The sequence below is a fragment of the Tenrec ecaudatus genome, chromosome 14 (assembly GCF_050624435.1).
Source record: "Tenrec ecaudatus isolate mTenEca1 chromosome 14, mTenEca1.hap1, whole genome shotgun sequence".
Lineage (NCBI taxonomy): Eukaryota > Metazoa > Chordata > Mammalia > Afrosoricida > Tenrecidae > Tenrec > Tenrec ecaudatus.
In genome coordinates, this window is record NC_134543.1 from 19924447 (window position 1) to 19946881 (window position 22435).

Below are 22435 nucleotides of genomic sequence, written 5' to 3' on the forward strand. Positions count from 1 at the left end.
AGAAAAGAGACCTCAATACCATCAAGAAAAGAGAGAAGCCAGAGTGTGTTCTTTGGATCCGGGGTCCCAACTTTGATAAGTTCCTAAAACCAAGGGAGGCTTGATGACAGAGATTTCCCTGCAGAGTCAACATAGAGAAAAAAACCTTCCCCAGTCCTACTCTCCCAAAATAATGAGAGAATACCTGTCTGCTTGTGAAAGCCATCCACCCGAGCAGCGCTAGATAACGAAGCCAGGTCCTCATACCAAAACACGGCCAATTTAAATCAGGAAATTAGACCTTATGTTATAGTCCCAGCTTAGTAAAACCTCCTTTATATGTGTTATTCCAGTTTACCTCTTTGGTTCCTGGAAGAATTTAGAGACTCTGCTGTTGTTGGGTGTCAGAGAATCAATGTTGGATCATGCCCCCAAAATAAAAAATAAAAATAAAATACTGCCATGAAGTTTATGTTGACACATAACAACCCTATAGAACAGAGAGGAACTGACGCTAGGGGTTCTAATACTGTAAATCCTTAGAGAAACACACCGCCTCAATTTACCCACAAAAAGCGTGGTTAAAACCACTTCTATTCAGTTAGCAGTCCAGCGCTTAACACACTGCACCACAAGGGCACCCCTGTCAACTCATATGAGGCCTAAATGACAGAGTAGAATTACACTGTTGAATTTCCTGGGCTTTAATCTTTAGAGATACAGGTCACTAGCTTTGTTCTCCTGTGGAGGGATGATTTGTCCATACCACCGATTTATTGGCAAACAGTCAAGCCCTAACCATTAGGATGTCTGAACTCCTTTTACAGACTGTAGGATTTATGTTTCTGTGTGTTTTTATCATGCCCTCAGCCAGCTGTACAACTTTATAAATTTTCATTTTACAAAACATAAGCCATTTTTTAAAAATTCATAGGAAAGGCAGTCATGGCAGACTTCAGACTTTAGGGATAGACATATAAAGAAAAATTAAAGAGGAACATGCATATGGAAAAAATAATGCCAGGTTGTTATTCTAGTAGACGGTCACATTTGTTTTCAATATGGTCTTTGATTTCAGTGTGCAAGATTGAATTTTGACTTTTCTTCGAAGTCAGTTTCAACCCGACAATGAATGGAAGAGGCTATTGAAGACTGTGTGTGTGTGTGTGTGTGTGTGTGTGTGTGTGTGTGTGTGTGTGTGTGTGTAGAGAGAGAGAGAGAGAGAGAGAGAACAAAGCAGTATTCAGATATGAGTCATTTCCAAGACATTACTTAGGTTAATTTGGTTACATTTTTCTCAAGGGTAAAATAAACACAGAAATAATTGCCATAGCCTGGCACACAATATCTCCAATGAAAAGACATATGCATTTTATATCCCAGTGTTTCAAGTAATGCCACTGCTATTTTAGTTAAAGCCTAGTCATAGATGGAGCCAGAGGCTGAGTGATCAGAAATGCCACAAATCAGAGAAAAGTACACTATCTTTGACTCAGGAACACAATAGCTTTGGGATGAGAAGGTCCTGATGCCTGTCCCTCTAGTGAGATTTGCTAATTTCTTGCTCTCTTTTATGAATTTATTTTCCACTATGACAGAACAACAGTCAACAATAACACATGAGAATTCCACTTGACGTAAAGTATTCCAAAGGAAAATCATTTTGGGTTTGCATTTTCCTTTTATCCCTGGAAAGGGCATTTTATGGATACATTTCCATTGTAAAACCATCTGAAATGTAAATACATTGAAGGGCTTTCAGCATCCCCTCCCCCAGATCAGTACACAAAGCCAAACATACCTTGGTATTGGCTGGCTGTCCTGGCATACGATCCTTGGCACTTGGCGGCTGAATTTCCAGACCTGTAACTACACTGGTATTTCCCTCCATGGTTCACTCTGGCCGTTGGGGGAAAGTGTCTGTCAAGAAATGAATGGCCAACTTGAGTGTGCCTAATTGTGCAATTAAGGGAGCCATTGCCATCCCTATGGCGTTACTGGAGGAAAGCAATTACTTGCTGCCATACAAGTGCTATGAGGTGGAACCAAGTTGGGGAGGGGGTATGTCCCCACAGGCTGAAAGGTAAGTGCTAATCTTTCAAACTCGGAGGTATGTAGAAATGCAGTACTGGTTACCAGACTCTGTATGTCAGAGAATTCTGCTAATGGAAAGTTATTTTTTTAAAATAGGACATCAAACTCAGCGGTACAATTCTGCCTGTGGTCCACGACAATTGTGTATGACACTCTCTTTAACATTCAATATTAATTATAGGTCCTAGAGGAGATCTACAGAGTGCTGGGTGAAGGGGAAGCAACCATTCGGTGGAAAAAAGCTATACATAAGGCTGACATACATGGAAACGCTGGTCTTTGATCTGGAACCACTGCAGGGAATGATTTAGTGTTGTTCTTCTAGCCAGAGTCTGTAATTCCACCAGTGAGCTTTTCCAATGGGAGTCTGAGTAAGAAAATGGGGTATCTACTGATAGGATCCACTGTAATTGTGAATGGGATTCTATGACTGTATCTGAGCTCTCTGAGAAGCAGGAGAGGGGATCTCACGACCAGAAAGAGCCAGAAATAGAGCTGGTCCTCCGGACACCAAGATTCCTGTCCAGTGCACTGCTTTCATCCAGGAAACAGCTGTGGGCCAGAGAAGAACATGAAACTGAGTGTGGGAGGGGGAAGAGGCTGACTTTTAGAATAGGGTAACTCTGGGCCCTTAATTGGGCGAATCAGCTTTACTAAATTATGGAACTTAAGCTGGATGCCTAAGAGTTGAGGTTTATGATGGAGTGACAAACCCTTTGACATTAATTAGCAGCCCTGAAAGAATTTTGTAACATGTACTGATGAATGACTATATCCTGAGCATTTCTCTCTTGCATTACAACCTGCTAAGTTCCTCAATCGACCCGCCAATCATGGATATTACGTGTCAATTCTTCATTGCAAAGACCATGAGAACCTAGATGCAGTAGACAGTGTTGGTTGAGGGAATGAACAGCCACTTCACTGCAGACCAAGGCAAAGGGAGCACAATGTGTCCTAAAGCTCCCTTTCCATTTTGGAACTGTTTTGAATCTAACCGACTTGAACTTTTCTAAACAGGAAACGCACACTCTGTGGTAACACAGATTAAAATTTTGCCCTGAATACTGTTGGTGAAATTACTGGAACAGCTGATAGATAACATGATAGCACACACTTCAGTAAAAAGAAAGCTCCAATTGGCATTCTACTCCCTAAGGAGTTAGTGACCCAGCCAGCCAGCTCACTGCCATCCATGCTCGCTGACTGATAGCTAGAGTACAAGGCCGGACTGTCCTGTGGGTTTCCGAGACTGTAACTCTTTACAGGAGTAGAAAGTCCCTGACATTTGTACCTTTTACAGGAGTGGCTGGTGCTATGATCTGCTGACCTTGCGTGTAGCAGCTGAACGGACAGTTACTAGCTACCAGGTCTCCTTTTGGAAAACTCACAAGGGCAAATTCTACCCTGTCCTATAAGGTGACTCAGCATTGACTCAATGACAGTGAGGTTTTGTGTGTGTGTGTGTGTGTGTGTTTAATCTTAGTTTGTCAGTGTGTAAACATGTGAATGGTAATTACAATCCTCTGTAGTCCCTGGATAGAGCAAACAGAACAAATAATTCTTATCTGTCAGAGAATTCTCTCAAAATATATGTGTGCTGCACCCGCCACCCCCCACCTTCTTTGACCCTGAAAACTTTAGTACACTGATTCTTTGTTCTCATGACAACCCAGATTATATTTAGTTACATTATTATAATCAAGCATAGAATTATACCCTACTAAAAACAAACAAACAAAACCCATTTTGATCAGGTCAATTCTGATCCATGACAACCCCGCTACATAGGGTTGCTGAGGGGACAATCCGTGCAGAATAGACTTTCTTTCTGACTTGGAGGAGCTGGTGGTTTTAACCGCGATTCTGAGATTAGCTATGCAACACCTAACCTATAGTACCACCAGGGTTCCGTACACTACACTGCTATAGTGTATCTGACACTGCTCAAATCAGTGCCATCAAGTAGATGTCAACTCACAGTGACCCTATAGGCTAGGGTAGAAATGCCCTGTGAATTTCGGACTCCGAAAGTTTCTATGGGAGTAGAGATCCCCCTCTTTCTCCCAAGTGTATATATATATATATATATATATATAGTGGTTTCGAACTGGTGACCATGAGGATCTCAGCCCAGTTTGTAACCACTATGCCACCAGGACTCCTTGTATTTTACAATGTACATCCATCAGCTTTGCACAACTTTAGTGTAAAGGATCTTTTCATAAAATGGTAATGGCACTAAGTCCCAGCATACTTGCCTGTGCAAGTCCATCAGTTCTCCTTGGTAGTTCACTGATGTCCTTCTTTGAGTGTGATAACAGCATGGCCTGGAAGCCAGAGTCCCAGAGAGATAATCTGTCCGAATACAAAGGGTAAAAATCTGCATAAAAGATTTGTAAATTTACATTACAAAGTTATTAAGTAGCATTATACTGTGGAAAAAGAGAGATCCAAGAGGGAGAAGACTTGCAAAATGTTAAAGCCTAATAGAATAAGTTGCTAGTTTTATAATATTGGAAAAAAGAAGAAAAACCTAAATAACCATTGTATTTTTACCAATAAAATTTTGTCGGGAAAACAACATTATGTACCAGATAATAAACAGTTAGATATGCATATTTTAATTTTTCTTTTTTATAAACAATGGAAACTACAACTGTGAGTACAGTCATGTTTGTTGACTGTGACAAAATTCAATGTCAAGTGTAAAAGAATAAATACGACACAATGAGATACTGGTAAATGTTTTCAGACAGTTGGGATCTATCTGGTGATCTTTTCTAAAGTGATACTGAAGCTAGGAAGACTTACATTAATTGTGAATTTCTTTGATTAATATTTGGAATGTTTTACAAGTAAGTGGCTTTTATAGACACTGAAATAATTTTAGAAACAGAATTTGATAATAGATTTATAATGCATGCAAAAAAACAAGGATTAACTATTTTTTTTCAGAAAAATGGGGCTAAAACTCTGCCCCTGTAAAGATTTGCAACCTCTGAAACCCTTTAGAGCTTTTTTATTTTAATTGACTCAATCACAGTAGGGTTTGTTCTTCTTTTGGGGGGGTAGTGTTTGTTCTTTTTCTTTTATATGTACCAGTAGAAAAGGAACTATATTAATGGCCAATAAGCAAAGAATATATATATAATCAGCTCACATAAATGAATAAAATATTAGAGATTTAAATATTAATGACCAAACAATTTCATATATTTTCTTTTGCAAACTAGAAAACATAAAAATCATTGATGGTGCTTGTGATTGTTCAGGATAAGAACTGGACAGACTTGTTATAAGAGTCAGTATCTCCAGATGTTTGGTTTGACAGTATGGCAGAGTCAGACGTGCAGTTAAACAGACATGCAGTAGCGTCAGAAAGCCCACTTCCAGGGCTTTCTCCAAGTGCATTTGATCCCATAAATATGGGGCTTATCCCTCTAGAATATTTAAAATATCCAAGTTTGTTATAAATAGTACAAATGACTATTAATTTAAGATTGATTATACAAATATAGAGAATCCACATAATAAAGTGTTGTTCAAAAATTGGAAATGCAAGGCACCGATCTCAGATTCCAGCCGTAAACTGGAGTAGACACAGTTCAACTCCTCTTTTCTACTGTCTGAATATGAGTGTAACATATATGTACAATACATGGAAAACCCACTGCCAGCTGGTCGACACCGAGTCCCAACCACCATGCAGAACTACTCCACTCCAGGAGCTTTCTGACGAGAAGAGAGAGCCTCTTCGTGGTACTCTTTAAACACTGACAAGTGAACAGTAACGAGTGACTGATAAAGAAAGCAACATTTCAGATAACACAAAATGAAGATGCATTTATTAGTTTCTTCTTATGTACCACAGCCTGAGTATAAAACAACTTCAAACGAAGACCGGCCAATCCATGTGTCCCAGACAGAATTCCTGAGAAGCCCTCTGGTTCTGATTCCACGCTGGTTCTGATTCCAGGCACCGTCCGAAGAATGCCAGTTTGTGGGTGCATATTTTTTCCCTTGTCCTGCCGCTTTCTTTCCACACCTTCAGGGGGAGCAATCCCCTGCCATCCATAGTTACAGCTCAAGTAGCTAAGGGAGCTCTTAAAAGTCCACCTTCACAGGGAGGAGAACCTTCACCACAGACAGGGAGCGCTTTTATTCTAAGATCTCAGGAAAATCAGATTTGCTTTACGTCTCTCTGCCCTCGCCTGTAAGGAGTTCTGGCGGCGAAGTGGTTATGAACTGGGCTTCTATGTATGGAGTTCGCAACAACTAAATGCTCTGTGGAGGAAAGATGATGCTCTCCAGCATCCAGTCTCAGAAATTGGCTGGGGCTTCCCTGCCCTACAGGGTCGCTATGATGGTGGCAGTGGGTTGGGTTGGGTTTCTCTTCTCCTTACTTGTACCCAGACATGTGGGTGTTTGTGAATAAACAAGACTTCAAGAATTGATGGAAAACCAATGGTAATGTTTCAGCAAAAGAGTTAAGTGCTGACTGCGTGTTGAGCTATTCCTGTTTCCCAAAGTGGGGGAATAGCGCCCCCTGAGGGTCACTGAAAGTACCCGGGCAAGCTGAAAAAGCATATACCTACGCTTCATACAGAATGTTGGACACTATAGGGATGATTCATGTTTCTCATTGTCAGGGAAGCACCCGTTAGCATAGCTACTTTGCCAATCAACTGGAATATATATATATATATATATATATATATATATATATATATATATATATATATATATATATATATATATATATATATATATATATATATATGTATATATATTTGCCATTCCAAAGAAATATTATCCAATATAATGTGTAAAATATCCAAGAAAACATGGAATAATCCAACAAAAGACTAATGTAACATTCAAGTAAAATTTTGTTGAAGATAATTTAACAAAAATCAATCACAACAGTGCAGAAGCAGGGGATTGCTAGAAATATAAGTAGGATTTAGAAGATTTGGATCTCGGCTAAAAGCACAATACCAGAAAGATGTTGAGCTGTGCTTCCCTACCTATGCAAAGGCATGGGATGATGAAGATCATTTCAAATGATTGAAAGCCTTGAAATGAAGAGGAATTGCAGAGCCCGTAACTGTACTCATCTGCAGGCTGCACATAGACGAGAGGCAGTTGTTAGCTAAGGTGTGGTTACGCAGATGCTGCATGCTTTAAAATAAGAAATTGTGTACGCAGGGTTATAGCTTTCCCCCATATGTAGCCAATCTGTCTACTGAGCCAATAAACTGACAAGGTGAAGCAGAAGAACATCAGAATTGGCGGGATCCTTATGAACAATGTGGGTTATGCCAAGAGCTGACAGCACAGGATTGGAAACACTAATGATAAGATATGGATTATATCTCAACACGAAGAAAACAAAATCCTCGCAAATGGACTAATTAACAACTTTATGAGCAAGAGAGAAACTATTGGCATTGTGAGGGATTTTTGTTTATTGGTATCCCATCAATCCCCATGGAAGCAGTAGTCAAGGAGTAAAAAATGTGTTGCCTTCCTCAGCAGCAAAGGACTTCTTTTAAGTGTTAGAACATGAAGATATGGCACTGATGCCAAGTTCACCTAATATGAGTTATGCTATTTTCAATCACTTCATGTGCATGCAAAGATAAATCAAGAAGATGAATGAATGGATGCCTTTTACTTATGGCGCTGGCAAAAGTGTTCCATCTACAGTGGAACCCCGGTACTGGACCACATCAGTGCTTGGCATCATCGAATTTTGACATGAAATGCCAAGAAAATGGTACATAACAGCTGGAACAAACCTTCAAAATTTGACCCAATGCACGTGATTTTGTAAACAGAAGCAATCGTGTTTTGGTCACTGGATGTTAGTTGGCGTCGTTAGTACACATTGTTTAAACCGTTGCAGCTGACTTCCGGGCATTTTGCTATAATTTACTTAGTTTTGTGACTTTTTATATTTTTTTATATTTTAAAAAAGTGGGTCATTAGAAAGAGTTTTTTGAAAGAATTATCGTGATAAGGACCTAGTTAACTGTATTATCAATATTGTTGATGATAATTTAGTAAATCCTTTTAGAAAACCGCTAAGGAAACGCCAACAGCAGACTACATTAGACAGATTATTTTTTTAGAGAAAGTCATCCAGATCCTAGTGAAAAATGGCAAAGAAGGGGGGAAAAAATTCTCCTGAAAAGCAGCTACCAGTTGATTTTTCTGGAAGGGGATTCCCCTTCAAACAATGACTCTCCATCCCGCCTCTCCACATCCGTGTTCACAGATCCAGATCCTCGGCAATCTCAAGGTATGGGCCATCCTGTAGTTGTTTAAAAAAAAACAACTCTTTAATGTTGTTTTTCTTATTTAAATTATATCATTTAGTTCTGAACTTATTTACTTTGAAATTTCTGTGTAAAGTTTTGTAAAAGAATATCAAGGTTAGGGTAAAAACTTGGTGGTCAAGAATGGATTTATCCGTTTTCAATGATTTCTGACGGGAACAATTGATTCAGAACTTGACTGCATCGTGTCTCAACCACTCCTTCCAGAACTATTAGTGTTGAAGTCCGTGGTTCTACTGGACTGTGGGCTGCGGAAAGAATCAACAGACATCTGGGAAAGAAGTGCAGCCATAGAATGTTCAGGAGATATTGTACTTTGTGCACTTTAATCATCTTATCAAGAAAGATCAATCCTCCACCCCCCTGCCAAAAAAAAAAAAAGAGGAATCCCTGGAGAGAGACATCAAGCTTGGGGAAGGAGAGAATCAATGAAAATGGCAAGATCTTCAATGACATGGAACTGATATAGTGGCTACAACTAGGACCTCAAGCTTTGCAAGCACTGTGAAGAGGGCTGGGATTGGAATGCTTGAGTCTGTTTTGCATGCAGTCACGATTAAGTTGGAGGGCTCAGTGACCTCAGAACCGAACTAAAGTGTTTTGGACTAAATGTATAGACTACCCTTGGACCCCTGGTGAGCTGCTAAGTCCAAATTCAGCCGCTGCAAAGAAAGACAAGGATTTCTACTTTCATAATGATTTACAGTCTGAGAAACCCATGGAGGCAGTCCTAGCCTGTCCTATAGGGTCACCATCAGTCAGAAAAGACAAGATGGGAGTGAGAGAGTGGTAGACTTCACATAGATAGGAAAATAACTAATGAGTGACCAAAGACCTGCTCATGGTTTGAAAAACTCAACATACTAAGAATTACAATCTCCATCAATTATAAATTAATTTAATTCGAATCAAAATTCCAAGAGGATTTTTTATTTTGTAAATCAACTTGATTCTAAAATGTATATAGATTTTTAGAACAGTCACAATGTATACAATAGGTTTGAAAAATATGAATTCATAGTAATTGCATAACCAAATTTTAAGATTTAGTTTAAACCCACTGTAACACAACAGGATGATATATGTGAATGGGCATCTACAGTAATCATGGAACAGATTAGAAAATCCAGAGGTTCACAAATCTGAGCAATTGAAAGTTCACAAAATTGCAAAGTAAATCAATAGAAAAAGAACAGTCTTTTCAACTTACAGTAAGAAAAAAAACAACTAGGATATTCATAGGCAAAAAGTGAACCTTGGTTTAACTCAAGATGACTTTACATATGCATAGAAAAGATAAAAGTGTAAAAGAGTTAGAAGACTCTACGCCACACAAGACTTCATGCCATCCAGTTGAAGCCCAGCTGTAGCGAGCCTGTAGACCAAGGTAGAATTGTCCCTGTGACTTTCTGAAACTGCAACTGCTGAAGGGAATAGAAAGCCTCCTCTTGTCCCACAGAGTGGCCTGTGGTTTCAAACTGCTGACCTTGCAGTTAACAGCTCAATGGGTAACTATTGTGCCACCAGAGCTGTGCCACCACATAACACATTCTTGACCTCAGATTGACAAATATTTGGATATGATACCAAAACACACCAAGTAAAGGAAAACACAATAAATAAGGGGAGAATGAATTTCAATGAAACAAAGTCCAATGTACACTGTGTCAAAATGCACACAAAGATATTAAATCAGAACATAAGAAGATACTCAATCTCATGTGACTGGGGGAAAAATCAGATGAAAACCATGACTACTTCTATACAGTTATCAATGTTTTACAATTTATAGTCACATGGACCAAGAGACAACCCTCTGAATAGGCAAAGGGATAGTGTGTAATTAAACATCAGAAAAGATCAGTGGCTTATCCTTTAATCATTCTTATCTCATTCCGTATCTTCAGCAAATAATCCAAAAAGCTTGACCATAAGAAGAAGAAAAGGATTTAGGATTGAGGGTAGACTTGTTAATAGTCTGTGGTATAGGTAGTATTCCTAGAAATAGCAGTCAAAAAATTATCCCGTATTTTGCCAATAGAATTCTTCACTATTGCAACTCAGGACGTCAATGATGTCTTCACTTCTTGTAGCTTGAGATATGCTGGATATGTTTTTCCATTTTGACTTTTTCACTCCAGTTTTTTTGGGGCAGTTTATTATAATGCTTGACTTTTTCTTCTCAAATTACTACAGGTTTTATAGATATGGTAAAATATGCAGCCTTAATGCACACTTTTATATTGTTAGGGGTTAAAAAAAAACTCCAACAACTTGCAATAAGTCAGTCGTTGGTCTTGTCAAATTCCTGTCAAATTGTCAGATCCTGTGATCTGTGGCATAACTCTGACATCTAGACATACTTCCCAGCTGCAGACCGTTCTGTTTTATTTCTCTACTAACTTTCATATCCACATGCTTAATGATCGGTGCATTTGATAGCATGTACAATCAATGTAGGACTGCAGAAGTTCATAAAATCTTCAATTTCTTCATCTTACACATTCATTGATTGTGTGGAAATTTGTTTAATGCTACTATTAATGGATCTTTCTTGTAACTGTATTGATATTATTCTATCATTGACAATATTGTACTTCACTGTAGATCTTAAAATTTTATTTGTGTTGTAGTTGTTTTGCGTTGATAATAAATGCAATATCTTTTATCTTCAATTATCCATTCTCAGCAAGGTAGACCATATGATTTTCTTGTCCAAAATTACAATACCAGCCCATCTCTGCTCATTCATTCCTGGGATGTCCTGCTGTGTGGGTTCATTTTAATTCTGGTGACGTCTACTTTTCCTTGATCCATTCTAAGTTCCAACTATTAACAGATTTCCCCCCACATTTTTAGTGTTCCTACATTAATAAAGGAAGGACCCAGAATCTTTTCTCTTTCTTTATCATTAAAATCAATTTTATTTGGAAGATCTATCTGCTCCCCAATCTCACTTTGTATGCCTTCCAACCTCAGGGGTCATCTTTCAGCACTGTATTGGAGGAAACCCCAGAGATATTCATATTGTTGTTACTAAGCAATAGTTTATTTTCAGTACTGAATCATCAGATTCTTTCTTCATAGTCTATTTTTGTCTGGAAATTCCCCTGGACCTGAACACCACAGGTGACCCTACTAGTATTTGAAGTACTAATGACTAAACTTTGAGAATCATATCAATGTGAAAACCATATAGTACAACATGCTGGCAGATGAAAAATGTTTGAGTCACTCCAAAATACACTAAAATGTTTTTTAAAAGCACAGTGCATACTAATAATAACAATCAAGGTAACTATATAGATACGTTACTCAACCTATACATAGAGAATCTGTGTATATTTGTATATGGAAATACTGTGCTTTGAAATGTATTCAATAAACATGTCCTAAAACACCTTAGATAGAAGCAGACATTATTAAAGGTTAACAATTTTAAATCATTGAAAAGACTCCAAGTCTTTTGTTGCACTCAAGTGAGACTAATTATGCTGATATAGATCATCTAACCAAATTATCAATAGCTTTTATATTTCAAAAACCAAGTCATGGTGCTGCATATTAAGAAATGTAGCCTTTATGAGGTGGAGCCATTTACATGCTCCATTATTCTCAATTTATCCTTGAAAATATTTCTGATCATTAACCAACTGTAGTTTAACAATTTCCGTACATGTTGTCCTGCTAATTCCTAGATCCTCAGTTCAAAGTCCTCAGCTCCTCTGAGGAGAAAGATAAGTAATCCTGATCCCAGGAAGGTTTATAGACTTAGAAACTCAAGGAGATGCTCTGTTCTGACCTATAAGATTGCTCTGAGTCAGAATCTATTTGATAGCAGTGAGTGTTTTGTTTTGCTTTGCATTGCATTGCTTTGTTTTAGATCCTACTTCATCTCTTTCTGTTCACTTTATTATTTTCAATCTGGTAGTTTGATCTTTTCTTTGATGTATCACCAGTACTTGCATTGGACTGACCCTTTGGAAGCACAGTTACAAGGGTGAATAGGAGAAACATTTAAACCAAGTACAAGTTACAGGTTCTCATTATCCAGCTTCGAAAGATAAGAGACATTTTCCTTCTTCCAGTCAAGGATGCTGACACTGCAATGTTTCCATGAGCATCACAAAGTAAGGTGTGCTTGTTAATAAGGACCATCATATTTAATGCCCAATTTTAGTACACTGGGCTTTATGGCAGGCCATACTTAAATACAAGTAGTCTGTAAATCAGTTGTTCTTAACCAGTTCTTAGGCAGTTTAAAGAGAGAATAAGAGGAAGAAAAGGAGACGTAAAGTCCTTCCTGTGTACTGCAATAAAAATAAGAAAGAGACAGGGTAACATAAGCATATCTGATATTTCCATTATCGTCTCCTTTAAATGAAGAGTTCTCATAATGAGAAAGGTAAAACAAATACTTAGGAGTAAAGTAATCCCAGGATTAGAGAGATATTTGTTAAGGGAGCACCTGGTACCTCTAATGAGTTCAAGATTTTAAAGCCATTTACATACTAAAGGAATTTGTGAATAGGATTACTGATACACTGTCAATATTCCAGGGAATCCTCCCATACTAGATGTATGCAAATACCAAGTTTTAATAAAGCAGTGAGATTAATTTAGGGTTTTATAAATCAGTAATCCTATAGTCAGTGTCTCAAGGATTCTTAAATGACTCTAAGTCAGCGGTTCTCAACCTGTGGGTTGCGACCTCGTTGGGGGTCAAACAACCCTTTCACAGGGGTCACCCATTTCTTAACAGTAGCAAAATGACAGTTATGAAGTGGCAACAAAACTAATTTTATGGTTGGGGAGTCACCACCACTTGAGAAACTGTATGAAAGGGTTGTGGCATTAGGAAGGTTGAGAACCACTACTTTAAATAGATGTTTGCAAGTAGTTGGCCATGAGAATGGGGATGTCCATACAACACTTATTGAAAGGTATTCTCAGTTAAGGAGAAAAATGGACAAATGTGAACATGACAAAATTGTTTCCTCAATGATTTTACAAATTAATTGAGTTAAATAATTATGGAAGTGGTGTGGATACCATGCCTAACTGCCTGTAATTTGACAAGGGAGATAGAGGAGTTTTTCCAACTCACCAATCAAATGCTGGTTTCTATGAGGCCGAGGTCAGGCGTGCCTCCACTGTCCAACCTTCTTCACCCTATTCTGATACCAACAGTCCTACCTAAGAGCCTCTACCTCTTTATTTGGTCAATAATCCATTTCAGTGACCACACAGAACTCATAAACATGCTCATAGCTATGGGTTTATTGAGAAATTTAACAAATTACATATTCAGAGGAAAATGTTAAGGACACACTTCTTTTGGCTACAGTATCTCTTCTTAACCATGCCTTTCCTATAGTCATGTCTCTCTCTGGTCTTTGGCTTTTCAATGAAGAGATCTCCTGACATCTCTGCTGTATGAACAAGCATTACAAAGCTCAAATGTCCCCAAACACCCTACTCTGTAAGCTAGCCTTCTACCTGAAGATGATCAGCTTTCTCATTTCATGGGTCGGGAAGCCTGCTGCTGTCTCATATTGCCTCTCATGGAATCTCCGCTTCACCTCCTGGGGCTCTTGAACATGATACACTTGACTCACACAGCTCTTCTTCCTGTTGGGCCGTGAGATTTTCCATCCCTGCCTTTGAGAGTGCTCACTTTATATCCAATAGAATGGCAAATAAAAGCCAAACTGAGAGAGCGTTCTGTATGCCCTATTTGCATACTTCCACTCAATCATCTTTTGGGGGTTACAAACTCTATGGGTAGCAGAGCCATACCAAGTCACTCAACTATGCCTCAGCCAGCAAGCCACCAACCAACCAGCCAACCAACCAACCAATCAAACAAAAGCCCATAGCCATCAATTCAATTTCAATGCATAGCTAATTTGTAGAACAAACTAGAACTTCCCTATAACGTATCCGGAGCTGTAAATAACTGTGGAAACACACTGCAACATTCTGTCCTATGGAGCAGTTGATAGATTTGAAATGCCAACTTTTTAGTTAGCAGCTGAATGCTTTAACCACTGTGCCATGACACTAACTTGGTTGGGACAGAGAGCGAGTGAGCAAGAGAGTAAAATACGAATAGGGAGAAAAGATTGTAGTAAGAATTACACATTCTGTGAAGCTTTTGTCAGTATAAACTACTATTTCCTTTGTCAATATAAAATACTGCAAATTCCAAGACCTATAATGTTGTCATCAAGACTTGCTACAAAATCATAAAACCCTTTATGACATAAAGATATCAAAACATGAATCTTGCTTCTTGACATGTTCTCCATACAGATCTATCTATGTCTTCAGGGGATAACTCCATCGGCCTCACCTCTCCTCAAAGTATTCCCATCTTTTATATTTATACTACATCAAAATGGTAGTTTTGCATACTTAAGAGTCTCAAATCGTGTACCGTTTCAATGTTCTGATTATTTGGGTAACAAAATATGTCTGCAGGGCCAAGAACTGAGATGTAGAGTACGCAGAATAAGGTTTCTCAGTAGGATTTGTGTAGGGCAGCTTTGCTAACCTGGAAGAACAAGCAGCTGCTCTATCATGATGGTGGGGCATCACTGGGACCGTGCTCCTGGATCTTTTCTCACCTGTGCAATGTTCAGTTTTCTTCAAGCTTCCTCTAAATTTCTCCTCAACATCATCTTTTGTCTTTTGAAAGCAGATACCAAGATTCCCTCTCTGACATCCCTAAAAACAGTCATGATAACCTTCTAAACAGATTTCTCTGCCTTGAATTCAATTAATCAGATCTCATGAGCCACCTTGTGATGGGACTTTTGTGTTTTGAAACCACCCTAAGGAAAGTCACACGAAGGTACCACTGAGAACTTGTCTGCAGCCATCCATTGAGCATTCAGCCATGCTGATACACAGATGTTTTTGCTGTGTTTTGATTAACCTGTGTGTATGTTAATTGGAACCCTAGTAGTATTCAGGTTGAAAATGCATAGTGTTTCTTAAATATTTAACATTATTAAATCATAGCATCTATAAGCAGAAAGTTTTAAAATATAATATAAAGTGGGGGCAAGTTCATAGTAGTGACCAAATATACCTGATGAAGAAAAATTGTTTGGGGTAACCAGAAGTTGGGAATTTGGAAATACTAAACATATTAAACTGAAATAATAACCAAGATTTGGGTTGATTTGGCTATTGGACTATTTGAACAAGAATTATAAAAGAGACAATGAAAAACAGGAAATGTAATTAAAATACATTCTGATAAAAATGACAGAATAGGGAAATAATTCTTACCAATCAGGAAAAAAATTGAGTTGTCATTTTGGGGATGTGACCTTTTTTATGGGTTATCCAATAGAAATGTCTAGCACAAAATAAACACCTTGAAATGTGTTTTGGCTAAGATAAAGCAAGTTACAATGAGATAAGATAAATAAATCTTAGTGGCTTAATAAGATAATTTGTAATTTCTTATTCACGTTGCATTTCTAACATACCCAATATACTCCAATATTATAGAGTTTTGCTATTTCAGACACAAGTCCTCTAATATTTTGGTGTCTGGAAAAGAAACAAGATGGAGATCTTTACATTCTTGATATGCTTTAATCTTAAGATGTAACGCAACTTCTACTGACAATCCAATGGCAAAGAAATCAGGAGAAGAGAAATTAAATTGTGCATCAATGGTACAAAGGTGGTGACTGAGCTATCCTGAAGGCAGAGTTCTGGAAAAGACAGAAAGAGAATCAGATAGAACCCACCCCACTTTAGAGCATAGCCAATATGGGAAATGGCAACAGACAAAGATAAAAAGCAATTAACTAGAGGTGAGATTCCTGCATAAAAGCCATAAGAATCAAGTTTCAAGAGATGAAAATAGTTCAGAAGCATCAAATACAGCAAAGAAATCACATTGTAAAAATATATAGAGGAACTCTTTTGATGTCTCAAATTCAAGACCATGGATATCTTTTAAATGACATAAATTCAAAAGAGTTCTGAGGAGCACATAGATTTCAGACCAAGAACGTGTAGATGGATGGTGAGAAAGTGGAAACAGCCATATTTTTTTCAGATTTTTCTTGATAATCCCAACACTCTAAACCCTTAGACAAATATATTCTGTTATATATCATCCATAATTCAGTTTTAAATCTATAAAATAAAGGCTTTGACAATCAAAATGCGAAGGAAGAGAATTTAGTGTCTATTTTATACACATGATCACGGTTCCAACTCTCCAGTCAGTCTCTAGAAGAAAGGTGTGGCAACATGCTCTGTACGACTCCAGCCTTGAAAGGTGATGGGAAGCTCCCCTCTGTCCTGCGGGGCTGCTATGATTCAGAAATGACTCACTGGAAATAAGTTTCAAGATCGAAGATTGCTTCTAGATCAAATAAGAAGAACAACGACAACAGCCCAGGTAACAACAGCTACAAAGTTAATACCAACTCTATGTGGAAGAATTCACTCTCCATAAAACTACAGCAGTAATATTTATTAAGAAATACAGGTAGTCATCTTTTTACATGCTATGTAATGTAAACATACAAACACACATATTTTAAAGGACCGTTAAGAAAACAAACAAGCAAATAACAAATACCATTAAGTCAATTCCAGCTCCTAATGACCCTATTGGACTACAGAGAACTGTGTCCAGTGTTTCAAGACCATAAATCTTTATGAAAGGACATTGCCACACCATCCTTTACTACTTTAGCCACTGAGAAGCCAGGGTCCAAAAACAGAGTGCCTGAGATTTAAGTGACTTGCCCAAAGTCCTATATTAAGTAAATAAAAATTGGATTAGAGCTCAAATCTATTTGATTTCTAAACCACATATACATTTTATTCATTACTAATGGTATATGAATAAGCCATCACATGTATGCTATTGTTAGGGTGACCATACAGGTGTTTGATTATCCTATTTGTAAATTGATAAAACATTGATTATAAGATTAATAGATAATTTAACAAGTATTTACAAAGTATGTTGATTAGTTGATGATGTTAAATTGGAGGGAGTCTGTAGCAATTGACTCTGTCTTCTTCAAAATTTATTATTAACAACTTTGATCAGGTCAGGATATCTTATATAAGTGGCTACTTGAGTAGAGAGGAATCATGTTCAGGCTGGAATTTATTGGAACTGTGAAAGTAGAGGGCAAAAGTGATTGCCTTTTTATTTTTGTAGAAAATCATGCTGGCATTTAGCTGACTGTGAGCTTAACATAGCAGACTCATCCTGTACTATCTCCCGCCTATTAACGCATGATAAATCCTAGGCAAAGGAAACGCACAACCTCACTGAATGTATTCATAAGTGATCAAAAACCACCTGGGTGATGATTTGAGCACATATTTTAAGAATGACATAAATGTCTTGGATTTTGCTCAAAGATTTTATCAGCATAGTCTTGATACTGGAGGAAATATCATCTGGGGAGAAAATGGAAGTCATGGGAGATATTTAGTCTGCCAATGATAAAAATCAAGGAGTGGCAGGCATTTGAAAGTCTAACTTGATGATATTGAAAAACTTAGAAAATATTTGTGTTTAGTTTGAACCCAGAAATTTGTAATTTTCAACATTAATCTTCATTTCTTTCCTCTGGAAATGGAAAAATAATGCAGAAACATAAAAGTACAGCCATTCAACGCAAATGAGTTAAGAAACATGGTGATCTGGCGGTGACTACAATTTCATCTGGTGTTCCAGATGTGCTATTTATTCTAAAATAAATTAACATAGCTCCTGGTAAACAGTATTGACATGATAAATTTCTAATTATAGATACTACCATACTAGTAGATAGCAGAAGTGTTCTTTCAGCTGTCAGTATGTAATATATCTATGTCCTCTAGCTTGATGTCAGATTTTGTCTGCAGGCACTATAACGTCCTTTCCAAAAACATTATGCTGTTCCCTTATCTGGGTAAAGTGAAATGTGTAGAGGTCCAGAAGGGTGGGATATGCTGAGCTATGCAATCTAATATGAAGGCAGAGATGCTAGATCTTACATAGTTGAATATTTTCTACTCCCAAATAAATAATTGAGTCTCTGATTTGGAAGGCAACATATTCTTCACTTCAGTGTGAAATTCCAACCTTTTATTGAGTGACCCCTGAAAGTGTTAGTTTTGTCTGGGATCCATTCAAGAGAAGGCTGTGAAACCAGTTCAGGTTGCCAAGAAAGCTGCTTTGAGTTGGAAGATCCAACACTACTTTAAGTGCCCTTGGCACATGACGGTGCTGTTTGGAGCAGTCACAGTCCCCTCGATGTTAATCAAAGGAGGTTGGTCCAAATCCACTAACTTCTCAGCGAGAGAAAGAGGTGCCAGAGTACTTCTGTGCATATTATTGCCTTTGAAACCTTTTGGTACAATTCTGGTCTGTTCTAAATGGTCACTATGTGTCAAAATAAATTAGATGGAAATGTGTGTGTGTGTGTGTGTGTGTGTGTGTGTTATAGATGAATCACTGCACAGATCCTCAGGAGCATGGAGCACATTTCCCCCATCCTCAGGAGGTAATTACTTCTGAGAAAAGGTTTTAGCTTGCTATAGAACCCTTTTACCCTGGCATACTCATGGTGACCCTATAAAAGAGAGCAACGTTGCCCCCAAAGTATTTCCAAGGTGGTATTTTATATGGAAAACCATCACTAGGCCATTATCTTGTTTATTGCATGGCGGTTTTCAAGTGCCAATTATTTGGTTAGCAGCTGACCACTGAACCACTCTGCCACCAAGGCGTCTTATTGGGCTTTGAAACATCTGTTACTGTTGAGCTGATTCAGAATCATAGCGCCCCCAGAGGAGAGGCTACAGAGTTACTTCCCAATAAGATTTGTAAGGCGGCAATGTTTACAGAAGTAAACTGTCACATTTTTCTTATACACAACAACTGGTAAATGTGAAGTGCTAACTTTTCAGTAAGGAGTAAACAAGTGACAATATATCCAGTATAAGTCTTAGTCAACACTGTCTAACAGTATTTCATCAATTTCCTTGAGACCTAAGATAGCATCCTAAACGGGTGTTATCTAAACCACCAAGCCATAAATGGAGACCTAGGCAGCAAGCCGTCATTATCAAATAGAATGGTACCTGTAATCTCAAGCAGGCCCCGAAATTAAGTTGCCAGACAAAATGGCACAAATGACTATGGCCTTTGGTCTTGCTATATTATATTTTTCCTTCCATCATATGTATGTCTTCATAGGATGTTTTCTATGACCTACTGGTAAAAGAAGAAAAAAAAACTTGAGCCTCTCCTTTTTTATATTTATGACTATGATAATTTATTATCTCGGTGATGTTTCTAAACTATTTTATAGATGCTAATGGAAAAAAATCACTAGGGAAAATAGGAATAGACAGTTTTTGTGTTACACACATGTTAAATAAGTGCACAAAAATGTTGAATTAACTTTCAGGTTAATACAATCAAGTCAAACACACAATGAATACTACTTCCCTACCTAGAATGAAATTTATAAATAAATAGTTAATACAAATACATAGATAGAGGGCAAAAATAACCAGCAAAAATTCAGCAGATAAAAGTTTTGCCAAGAATATGCAAAACTAAAACATTTATGCATTGTTAGTGGGAGGATAACATGGTACGTTCACTATGGAAAGCAGAATTTTAACTTCCTTAGAAGTTAAACCTAGAGTTACATATGACCCTACAGTTGCACTCCTTTATAAATGCTCAGGAGATTAGAAAAAGTTATGTGTGTGTGTGTGTGTGTGTGTATAATTTTAAATAGCCATGTATATATAGAGATGAATTGCTAAACTGTGGTTTGGACATACAATAGAGTCATAAAAGCTTGAATATCTGCGCTCATTAAAATAGGTCATACATAAAAGAACAAATAGTTAACACATAGAATAGGCCTGTCTTTTGATATCAAAGAACATAACTGGATCCGAAGAGCAGCAGCGAGTTAGTTAATTTATTGTGCCAACCTGGCTGATAAACACAGGTGGGATTAATTGAAGTGTGGAGGAAAAAATGACTCGGTGAGTCTCACCTTTCAAGTTCTCTGGTCTTTTGCTTTGTGATGGTTGGACCAGGGTACAGCTGCCTTAGCCAGTTCCCTGCTTCAGCTGGCAAGGCTCACTTCCTGAGGAGAAGCCACATGAACCTTCCCTGATGCAGTCCTGGCTGCGGGAACAGCTATGTGAAGACCCCTGCCAGCACTGAGATGCTTACACGTTCACTGACTCGGTTTTCCTCCTGTGGTCGGCATCATTGGTTCTGTTTTGTGAGATGGAGGAGGATTTTCGTGGATTGGTGTCGGACATATGGGTCAATGGGTTAATAATGTTGGACTTGTGGACCTGGGCAGCACCGGGTTGGGATGTTTTCTGGATGTGTACTTACCCTTTATATAAAACTCTCTCTTATACATGAGTTTCTGTGGATTTGTTTCTCTAAAGTACTCAGACTAACACACTCTTTAAAAACATAGCCTGAATCTCTGTGGAAAAAATGGAGTGCAGGCTATGGGAAAATAGAGTCCATCACCATTGTTATTATACTTGGAAGATCTGAAAGGAACGGAGAGCAAAATTCCTTGTAGGGTTAAGAGAAGAAGAGTCTAGAAAGTGTTGATTTATTCATGTGCTCTGAGTTTCCAATGAACTAATATTAAACATGGGCCAGTGCTCTGCTGCAACTATCCTGAGTTGGATGGTGCCGACCTTGAAGAATTCCCGTGCGTCAGGGTTGAAGAACGTTCACCAGTTGAGAAGGGAGTCAAGGAATCAGCTGCTGCTACTCTGCGGTATCGAAGGTGGACAATGCCCACACGAATCATTCAACATGTTTAGAATCAAAGCAACTGTCTTTCCAGTTTTAATACTTCCAGGAGCATTACCAAAACCAGTCATATTTCCACTTCTGCAATGGGAAATCTGGAAGACGTTCGATCCAGACTGAATCTAGAGGAGGAGAGTGGCTAATATCCAGGAAGACTGCTGTCCATTGACTGTTTTCCAGGGGGAATGTTGCACTGCCTCACCTTTTGGAGAAGGAAGTCATCAGTCATTCGCGAGCAATCTGGGAGGGTCACGTGCCATTTTAAGTCTCTACTGTATGCTTAGTTTCTTAGTAATCTCCATCTGTTCTGAGAGGCAACAGGTTACATCTATCTATAGTTAAGCTTATGCTTTTACATCTGTTTGATATTATCTGGGGAGTCCCTTGGTGCAGCAAATAGTTTACAAACTCTGCCGTTCACTGAAAAATTACTAATTTGAAGGCACCCAAAAGTCCTTCAGGAAAAAATGGTTGGGGAATTGGCTTCTGAAGTATAGGGCAGAGAACCCCCCCAAGGATGGCAGTTCTCCTCTGACACAGTGAGGTCACCCTGAGTTGGAATTCACTCTACGGTGAGTAAATTTGAATTAAAGAAACTCAATGAGCAAGTGTCATCCCAGATGCATACGGTAGGGAGCAGTAGTTGAAGTAGGCTTTGAAAATCAGGAAATATTTGGATGGGAAGTGAAAAGAAGCAGAAGTAATTCAGTTTACATTGGTACAGAAAGACAAAAAGAACCCCCGGCTATGGGCAAAGAGACACCGGATTGGTGGTGGTGCTCTTATATCAGTCAGGGGTAGAGCAGACTGGCAGCCCTTTGTTCATCCTAGCTTGATGCCTAGATTGTAGCCAGAGCTGTTTCATGCCTAGGGCACTTAATAAAAATAAAATAAAAAAAGAAAGATTAAAAGATCAGCAACTAAAAAGAGGCAGTGATTTTCCTTAATTTTTCATGTTATCACTATCCTATTGGATTTCTCCTTACTCTGAACATTGCTCTCCCGAATACAATTGCTCTTAAAATAGAGAGATATCTATATTTAATTTTAATATGCACTATTTTTTACTCTTTGATAATATATGGAATAACAGAAAATCAAATTTTAAGAGAGTTGATCTCACCAGAATGGAGTTGAAATGTTAATTGAGGGCATTCTATTTTGTGCT

The 22435-nt window shown here is 38.1% G+C and overlaps 1 non-coding gene across 1 annotated transcript; it reads left to right on the forward strand.

The window, feature by feature from the left end:
• The first annotated feature begins 22003 nt into the window (after positions 1-22003).
• On the forward strand, positions 22004-22147 carry LOC142427166 (small nucleolar RNA SNORA48). The gene has a single exon (XR_012779980.1). It is a non-coding gene; the product is annotated as a small nucleolar RNA SNORA48 (small nucleolar RNA).
• Positions 22148-22435: the final 288 nt, after the last annotated feature.